Raw genomic sequence first — 9456 nt, 5'->3', positions numbered from 1 at the left:
AGAATTTATAAAATACTTGAGCACCACAACAAGATAAAGGTAAATAATCCAATAGAAAAATGAGTGCAGGATATGAACAGACACTTCACCAAAGAAGACATTCAGATGGCTAACAAGCACATGAAGAAATGTTCAAAATCCCCAGCTCTAAGTGAGATGCAAATTAAAACAACTATGAGATATCATCTCACTCCAGTCAGAGTAGCAAAATTTAACAGAACAGCAAGCAACATATGCTGGCAAGGTTGTGGAGAAACTGGAACCCTTATTCACTGTTGGTGGGAGTGTAAAATGGTGCTACCACTGTGGAAGGTGGTATGGCACTTTCTCAAAAAATTGCAACTAGAGATGCCATTTGACCCAGCAATTCCACTATTGGGAATATACCCCAAAGAGACCATAACTGACATCTAAGCAGATATATGCACACCCATATTTATTGCAGCTTTGTTCACAATAGCAAGGAGTTGGAAAGAACCTAAGTGCCCATCAACAAACGAATGGATAGAGAAGCTGTGCTATATTTTCACAATGGAATACTATGCTGCATTGAAAAACAAGAAACCCATGCAATGTTATTAAAAATGGGTGACTCTGGAGGACATTATGCTGAGTGAAGTATCTCAGCACAGAAGGACAAATACTGCATGGTGCCACTGTTGTAAAACAGGACTGACCTTGGGGTTGGGGAGAGACTGAGAAAAATGGGTTCAATAATGTATACTGCAATGAAACAGATGAGGGAGAAAACTGTTTAAAAGGAATGTGTGATTAGGTATTTTTGTGATGACAGGAGTCTAGAGCGAAGGCTACATTGTGGAGTGGTCCTGGGGGAGGGTTTGTAAAACAATGAAAGAATTTGTCTTTTACTTTTCCAAGAGGGTAGCGTACTAGGGGGAGGGTTGGGAGGGGAGAAAAGAACAACAATGAATGAATGGAAATCCAAAGTCTCTAAATTTTTACTGAAATTAATAATAAATTTAAATACAAAAAGAAACTAGAACTACAACTAAAACAAAAAGACTGATATTGTAGCCCTTTGAGGTCTTCCCCAGAGTATCAGAGCACAGAGGTCAAAGATGGGGAGAGCTCTTTCAGGAACATATCCCCAGGTCCCTCTTCCCTCACAATCCGTTAAATGCACTTACGTCTCAACTTGCACTTAAATATTTGTGTGTTAAATAGTTTTTTTATTTATGTCTGTGTTTAATGTATGCCTCTAACATCTGTCCATAATTTTATTTTCTGTCTTGAATTCCAAGCTCATGGAAAGTGGAGACTGTGTTGCCTCTTAATATTGCTCAGTAAAATGCCTGGCACATTGCCACTTGGTACTTGGTGCTTTTTTATGATAATGATCAAGTTCAAGTTCCTCAGCTTGGCATTCAAATCCTTCTAGACTTAGCCCCCAATCTACTCCACTCCCCAAACCCCAGTACTCATCTAAGTATCCTATACAATAAGTGTTTCTCTCATCTCCATATGCTTCCCTTTCTTCTATCCCTGAGTATCTAAATCTCACCATTTTTTTCGGGAGTTGGGGTGGGGAGGAATAGGCCTCCCCCCCCTCTGTTATTTATAATATTTTTTTTAATTTAATATTAATTTCAAGGATTAAGCCTTTTAAAAAATGTCATTTTGGTGAAAATATACACTCATCCATTGGCTTCTACATGTACAATTCAGTAACAATGGTTGCATTCTTCACTCTGTGTCCCAGTTTTCAGTTTCTCCCTTTGTATGGTTTCATTACCACTGACTTGGGCTCCTATACCCAAACTTTCCCTCTGTGGTTTTTTACCTCCTGAGTTTACAGTTTTATTTCAATATTTTAATTTATATTTTAGGGTCACTTTGAGAATTTGATCTCATATAATTTTTTTAAAAGTATACAATGTTCATGTTGAACTTTATTTACTAAGTCAGTTAAATAGCTGTCTATTTTAAAAACCACTTCAGTGGAGACGTTCAGGTCATGGGTTATAGATTTCCCCTTACCGCACAGCTCGCACACCAGCAGTCTCCTGATATTGCAGCTCATTCCTCACGCCAGGTTGATGGATCTTTTATCATTGCCCTCCCGCTTAACTTCATCTCAACTTCTTATGGAGCTGGTGGCATTGTTTGCAGGGGGTTGAGTGGAAGCCATCCTGATTTCTTATGAGAAAACTAGGCATCCCCTCCTCTTATCATTTACATCCTCAGAAACCTGCTGGATGGTGACTCCGGTGACTCTGGCATCAGCACTGAGTCTTGGCTGTGAGTTTCATTCCATTCTCCCTCCAATCACTGTTCTCCAGCACAGGAGCTAAACCCCCTGCTCTTCTGGACTCCTTTCAGGCTGAGGCTACACTTAATCTACTTTTCCTTCCTCAGGGCTCATCCCAGGGCACCTAAGGTTTAGCTCTGTGACTTGGACTAGTCTTTGAGTCTTAGTTTTCTTATCAGCAAGTAAGGGACTGAGTAAAATGATCTTTAAAATTTTGAAGACCCATGTTCTAAACCAAAACCCATAGCAAAACAAAACAAATCTATTGCCATTGAGTGATTCATGTCAGCTTATAGGCCAGAGTTGTTAGGTACAGTCGAATCAAGAACTTCACAAAGCAATTTTTTTTGTTATAAAATCTCCATTTTATTGCTCTTCACTCGCCTCAAAAAATAACAGAAAAGCAATATGCCAAGTTCTTCATTGGTTTCATTTCTTGCATTTGAAATACTCTTCAATGACATCCTTGGCCTGTGATTCTTTGCCATAGTCCTTAACAACTACCCAACTGCAGCCGACTACTTTGCGGGGCTTTCCTTCTCGGTCAGTTTTGCAGAGGCCTACCCACTCCCCCAGTTTCTTATTATCATCAACCTTTATCAGGTTGATTTGGTGTTCAGCACAAAGGGCCTCTACTAACTTGACATACATAGGCTCATTACAGTTGGATGCAAGCACACATAGATGGGCTTGGCGCTTGTAAGGCTTTGGAAGCTTCGCGGATTCCACGTGCTAGGCCATCGTGGATGAGGGAGGTCTTTAGCACCTTTTGTAAAGCGGTGTTAACGTCCATTACACCTCCAGCAGCAATGCCTTCCTCGGCCATGGCGGTGGGTTACGGGTGGAGCGAAATCTTGAACGCACCCTGGCCCCCGACTCCGAACAACTCAGCGGCGACAGGGGAAAAGACACAAAGCAATCTTATGAACGATAGATCTGAGCCCTCTCCTATCCTGTGCCATCCTCTCTAGTTCTGATGTACTTGAGCCTATTGCTGCAGTCATTGTGTCAATCCTCCTGGCTGAAGGTGTTTCTCTCTACCCTCCCTCCCACCTTGCCAAGCATGATGTCCTTTCCCAAGGACTAGCCTTTCCTAGCAGCATAGGGTGGAACTGCTCATTAGTGCTTCCAAGAAGGTAAATCTTTAGAGAAGCAGATGTGGATTGGCCGGTTAGCAGCTGAGCATTTCACTGCTGGGCCTCCAGGGCTCCTCTTCTTCACTAGAAGAGGGAGTGTTTGGGGGCCTTGGGTTGGGGGAACTTGTTCTTACCGTAGTCTTAAAATCCTTGGATTGCCAAGAAGTTGAGAATTCAAACTGGTCAAGTCCTATGTACCAGGAGTTTAAGTTGCAGAAGTGTTTTGTGATGGAATGCTAACTTAGCAGGTCCATGGAAGAAAGTCCAGGCAAACTGCTACAAAGATTCCAGCCAAGATAACCCTGTGGAGCAGTTCTACGCTGTAAGACATGAGGTCACTGTGAACTGACTCGACAGCAACTAACTACAACAGTTTTGTGTATCAGATTTTTTTGTCTTCCTGTGAATGGGAACTACATTAAGTGACTCAGAGTAGTTGGCACAAGGACACAATCTCTGTTCTTCGAAGTTGGCACTAAGGACTTCTCCTGCTGTTTCCCTTCCTCTCCTCAAGAAGCAAAGGCGTGCCAGTCCACAACACACCCCTTGTGGTACCCAGGGGAGCCCTACTCACAGAAACCCAGACCCCTTTTGTGGTGAGGTTCAGACTGCATGCACATTTAGGCCTCTCATCTAAAGAGCTACCCTGTCACAACCCCGGAGACCCTGAACCAACACCTATTTTTCGTCACAGTTATCAGGCATTTTGAAAAAACCCGGGTATACTCGCAAGGCTTTTAAAAATAGGCCTATATTGTCTCCCAGATTCTGAGCAGTGACTCAGCACACCGTACAGTAGCTGTGTGATTCACGGAGTGTGTAGGCACCAAGGGCCTGTGGGTGAGTCTTGGCAGCTGTTCAGCTTCCCCTCCTTGAACGGGGGTCACAGCCAAGGGGAGTAAGTACTCACACTCCATCCTGTCACCTTCCAGAGTATTGCCCTCACCACCACGACCACAGGAGTCTGTACTTCATAGAGATTGTTTCTTGGCCAACCCTTAAGGCCCAGGACATTTGGCAGAACTCCGGGACCTGGATGGGGGGAGAGAAGGAGATATTTCTCTGACCACTCAGTCAGAGGCAAATGCTGACCTAGACTGGGGGATGTGAAGCAGGAATCTGGGCTATAGGAGGAGGGGACCCGGAATGCCCCAGATGATGGATGTTTAGCCAAGAGGGTTGGGCGTGGGGCCAGCTGGCCTGCTGACTCACTGGGGCTCTTCCTGTCCTGGGGAGGGCAGAAGCCTGGAGGGCTCACTGTGTTTGTGTAGTTACAGCCTGGGGCTTGTGGGCTGGCCTAAAGCCCTGCTTGGCCATTGGTCAGGCGGGCAGGAGGGCAGAGCAGAGTTGGGGTGCAGATGAGTGCTCTGTAGAGAAAGCGGCAGCCCCCACTGACCTTCAGCAGGAGTGCTTGAGAAGAGGGGGGTTCAGGAAAGCCAGAACTTAGTAGGGGCCAGGGCGAGCCAGGGAAGCTCACACCATGCAGTCAGTCCAGAGAGTATGAGCGGGTTTAGGAAGAGATAGGCATTACTCAATTTTTATAGCTGTAGCAAAGATTTCCATTTTCTCAACAAAAATACCAGACTTGCACAGAGGTTTAAAAGAGTTGAACGAGTTGGGTACATAAACAGAAACTCAATATCCATTCTAGAGCTCTAACAGAACACCTCACCAGATCCAACCTAATTACTTAGTGCTCCCCTATCCCACTCAGTACCCTCTGAGGCTCCCCAAAACCCACTGATATCTTCATAGTAACACTATAGGCTAGAACTTCCCGATAGTGTTTCCAGCGCTGTAGCTATTCATAGGAGACTGCAACATCCTTCTCCTACAGAACAGCTGGTGAGTTTGAACCACTAACCTTTTGATTAGGAGTTGAGCACTTTAATCATAGCACTACTAGGGTTGTAACCTCTTGGGGGCCCTAGGATTCACTTGTTTTCTCTCTCTGCCTCACTGTACAAATAAAGTATGAGAATACAAATGTACCTGCCCTATCTGCTTCTTCAAATATTGCATCTCAGAACAAAATATGTATAGCAGAGAGAATGCTGTTTGGAATATTTTCAGATGCATTTCTAGATCCTCTAAATCTTGTTGCTCCATGTAGCTGCGGGTCTGCATGCTGCAAAGAAAGACACGCCGCAGATCTGGCACTGTCGAGGTTTCTCTGTGAAATTAGATTTTTGTGAGTCCCAAGAATGACAACAGACTTAAAAGCCAAGCACTAAGGAAGAAGTGTTTTTCTAGAGGGCTAGGGGAAGAGACCATAAAATGTAATGCAAGTGAGGTCCTTAGGAGGCAGGGAGAGGAAGGTGGGAAAGCTACCCCTTTTGTTCTCAACACAGTATTGGGAGAAATGACACAGAGAGGGGCGTTGGCTGTCCGGCATTTGTTTGCTTCTGGTTGAGCCTGTTGCTAGAGGTTGACAACAAAACCAGAGATGTTTGTACTCTTCTCCAGGTGTGTGAGGGCCTCCTCTCATATTAGCCCTGCACCAGTATGGATGAGGTGTGTGGGTACAAAAATGTCAATGCAGGATGGCTCAGCCAAGTTACTGTGTGCTCTTTAAGGCTCACAAGGGAACTGAGCTAAAAATCTGACTGGGGAGTTTTGGGGGTAAGTGGGCAACGGGGGTGTGGCCAGAACAGACCCCCTGGACAAGTCTATATGGAAGGATCTTGTGAAGCCAGCAGGAAACCCTGAGTGGATCAATTCAGCAGAAACTGAGCCCCGACTGAACATCAGCAGAACATCCACCAATCATCTGCGGCCCAGGGGGAACTCAGATCAGCAGTTCTCCACCAGGCTGAGCAAAACTCTCAATGTGGGAGCTGTTTTGTGTGTGTTGGTTTTTAATTTTTTATTTTTTTTTTTTAAAACCTCAACAAGTCATATGCCCAAAGAACAATCTCCTTCCTGTGTAGTTTACAGCATCTGAAAATTCACTGGAGGGTCAGCTATGAGTCAGGGCACATAGCAATGACAAAGTGAAATTTAATGTATCTGGGATGTTTTGAAAAAGGTTTATGAATCAGAAAAGCGTTTTGTTTCCATAGAGTGGAACACCTTCCACAGCACGGTGGCGTTTGCTTCACCCCAGTCGTGCCCCTGCTCTGCACTCCTCCCCAGGGGACCTGATTTGAGGGAGTGGTTTAGGCTGAGAACCCTCTCCTCCAAAAGGCACTGGAAGGCTGTAAATGAAAGTGGCATGAGCTCAGAAAACCTGTTGAGGGAATGGGCTTAGGAAAAATGTGGGCAGAAAACTAATGAATAAAGAGACAAATTTATTACTTTAAGTACTTTCCTGGTTTCTGGGATGATTAGGACATAAAATGACTTCTGAGTGCAAGATACATCTTAGTCATTTCTACCAGCTTTCTGAAGCCAGGACATTTTGGTTTAACTCAGTGTTAGGGGAGGGTAGACTCAGTTCAGAAGCTTCAGAAAGGAATTCAGGTTGAAGGAACCAGTGACTGTTCATGTTTTGTTACAGTTACAAAGACAGTATATGTCTGCCTCCAAAGAGTGTGTGGGCGAGACCCAGGGGGCCTGTGTAAGCCGTGGCTGCTCATTGCTCATCTCACTCAGAAATCAGTCCCAGTGGTGGTGAATCAGAAATCAGTCGGCAGAAGGCAGAGTTTTGGGATTGATTCGTTTGCTAGTTGAGCTCAGGGCTCCAGTGAATGATTGGCATTCTGCAAAGGCTCAGGGATTTACACGGGAGGACCAATGCAACCTTTGTAAGTTATAAGTGACCTTTGTTCCCTTCTGCTGAGGCCTCCTCCCACTCCCTTCCATCCTGACTGATCCTGGATCCTGTGGAAAGAAACCTGACAGGGCCTGACAGTGGGATCAGGGACACTGGGCCACAACAGAGCTTGGATGGGGTCGTCATGCTGTTTTATCTCAAAGCCTTTTTCCTAGAGGAAGTGGCAGGGACTCTGGCCTTTGGCAGAGAGCTGTGTTCTGAATAGGGCCTGGTCACCTTTCAAAGTCTGATTCTGCTCCAGTCATCTTTTGCCCTCAGTTTGACAGCAGCAGGGAAGGTGGTCAGAGTCAGCAGAGGAAGAACAAGTTGATGTGAGACTCGCTCCTGATCATGTCAGCAACAGTCTCTGCTCAAGGATCTCTAGCAGCCTCTGGTCCTCAGTCACAAACTTCCAAACCCTGCACCGACTTCCTTTAGAGTCATAATGGGCGGTCTGACTTCCCTTTAGATCTAGTGAAGTGACTCTGCCAACCGTCTCAAATCCTGGACATGGTTGGCCCATGAACAGCGATCATGATTCTGTAACGAACTCTGCCGCTTAGGTCCAAAGAGTTCTTTTTCTATTTTGATTCTGCTGAGAGAAGCAGCATCTATGACCCATAAAACTTGAGAGCTTTCTCCCTTCCCCATTTGCTGGGATCTATTAATCTCTTCTGATAGCCAGCAGCTAACCCATCTGCAAGACACCTGGTCTTGATTTAATTAATGTGCAAAGCAAAAAGAACACCACCCAGGTAAAAATCCGTAATTAGCAATATTCTCTCAAGATTGTCTTTGTTAGTTCCTCTTCCACTCCATTCCAGGTGGGAGATGGGGTGGGAAGGGAAGCAATGGAGATGAGAAGGAGCCAAGGGCAGATTCTGTTTCATTCCTTCTTGAGTAATTACTCTGGAAAGCCCTCTTTAAAATCTGCTGGCTGTTTAACTCAGCAATTTGAACTTGCACTTAGGAACATCATCAAATTATGAATACTTTGATCTTTTTTTTATGCTTCGGTATATAAAGAAGGCCAAGTGCACCCAAGCCCTATATTGTGTTGTCATAAGTATTAGAAACCCTTGGCACGAGGCCATGGGTGAGGCTGGTGAAGGGCTGGCTTTATCAGAGGAGGGGGCAGTTGGAGGCCTTGGAGTTAATATTAGAAAAGGAGGCCAGAACTCTGCTCCCCACTCCACAGTGGCTCAAAAGATGATACTGGGCAGGCCATCCTTGTCCCTCCACTTCCATTGTGTCATTAGGGAAATGGGAAGGCAGGGCCAAATGATTCCTAAATTCCAAAGCCCTCTCTCCCCTTCCCTCAGCTACGATATTCTCTGCTTTTGGAAGCACATTTTTCTCTCACACCACAAACCTCATCCAGGTGAGGCAGCCTAGGCAGGGCAAAGGTAACTGGGTATTTGCTCTGCAAACCTGATTATCAAAGAGTCAAGGAAAAAATGACCAGCTGTGGCTTAGTAGAGACCCTTGAAGACTAATATATCTTGGACAGGGTACAGAACTTGTAGTCACAGAAGAGATCCAAATTAACTGGTCCCAAGGGGGTTTGTGGGGCACCTGTGACCTCAGCCTTATTCAGCAATGCTCTGTCTCCACTAGCACTTGAAAACCACAAGGGTTTTAGGCAATCACCCAAGTTGAATTGGTGCCATTGCCTCCCATGCTCTGGAGGAAGGAGTGCGGAGGTAGGGCAGCAGGACCAGCGATCTACCTACTCAGTCATTTCTTCACTCAGTTATCGAAGAGATGCTCATCACTTACAGGGCTCCAGGAGGGGAGTAGGACTGGATAAGACACAGCCCAGGAGCTACCAATGGTTCTTTAAACCTCGATGTTAACGTCCTTGATATTTTCAGGTGTTGTAGAAAATCAGCTAGGAGTCCCGCTGGCTTTGTGGGTGAAGCCCGTGGCTGCCAGCCAAAAGATCGAGGGTCACAAAGAACCAGGTGTTTCATAAAAGATATGGTGGCTTGCTTCTGTTAAAAAAAAAAGTTACAGCCTTTAAAACCCCTGTGGGGCATTCTACTCTGTCCTAAGTGTTGCTGAGTCAGAAGCATTGGTGGTGGATTTGGATGTTAGGTACTGGATAAGTAACAAAAGAAGGCCCTTTATGAAGAGACTTCTCTTTCAGCTCTTAATGAGCCCATCTGTTTCATTTGTTTGCATCCTTTAAGGTCTAACTCAATGACATATTATATGGGAAACCTTTCTTAAGATATCTACACAGACATGATCTCTCTGTCCTGTGATTCCTAACATTTGATTGGTCCCATTCAACT

This window comes from Elephantulus edwardii, unplaced genomic scaffold (assembly GCF_000299155.1).
Source record: "Elephantulus edwardii isolate Elephantulus edwardi_28Jun2011 unplaced genomic scaffold, EleEdw1.0 scaffold00032, whole genome shotgun sequence".
NCBI lineage: Eukaryota > Metazoa > Chordata > Mammalia > Macroscelidea > Macroscelididae > Elephantulus > Elephantulus edwardii.
This window is presented reverse-complemented; position numbering follows the sequence as displayed.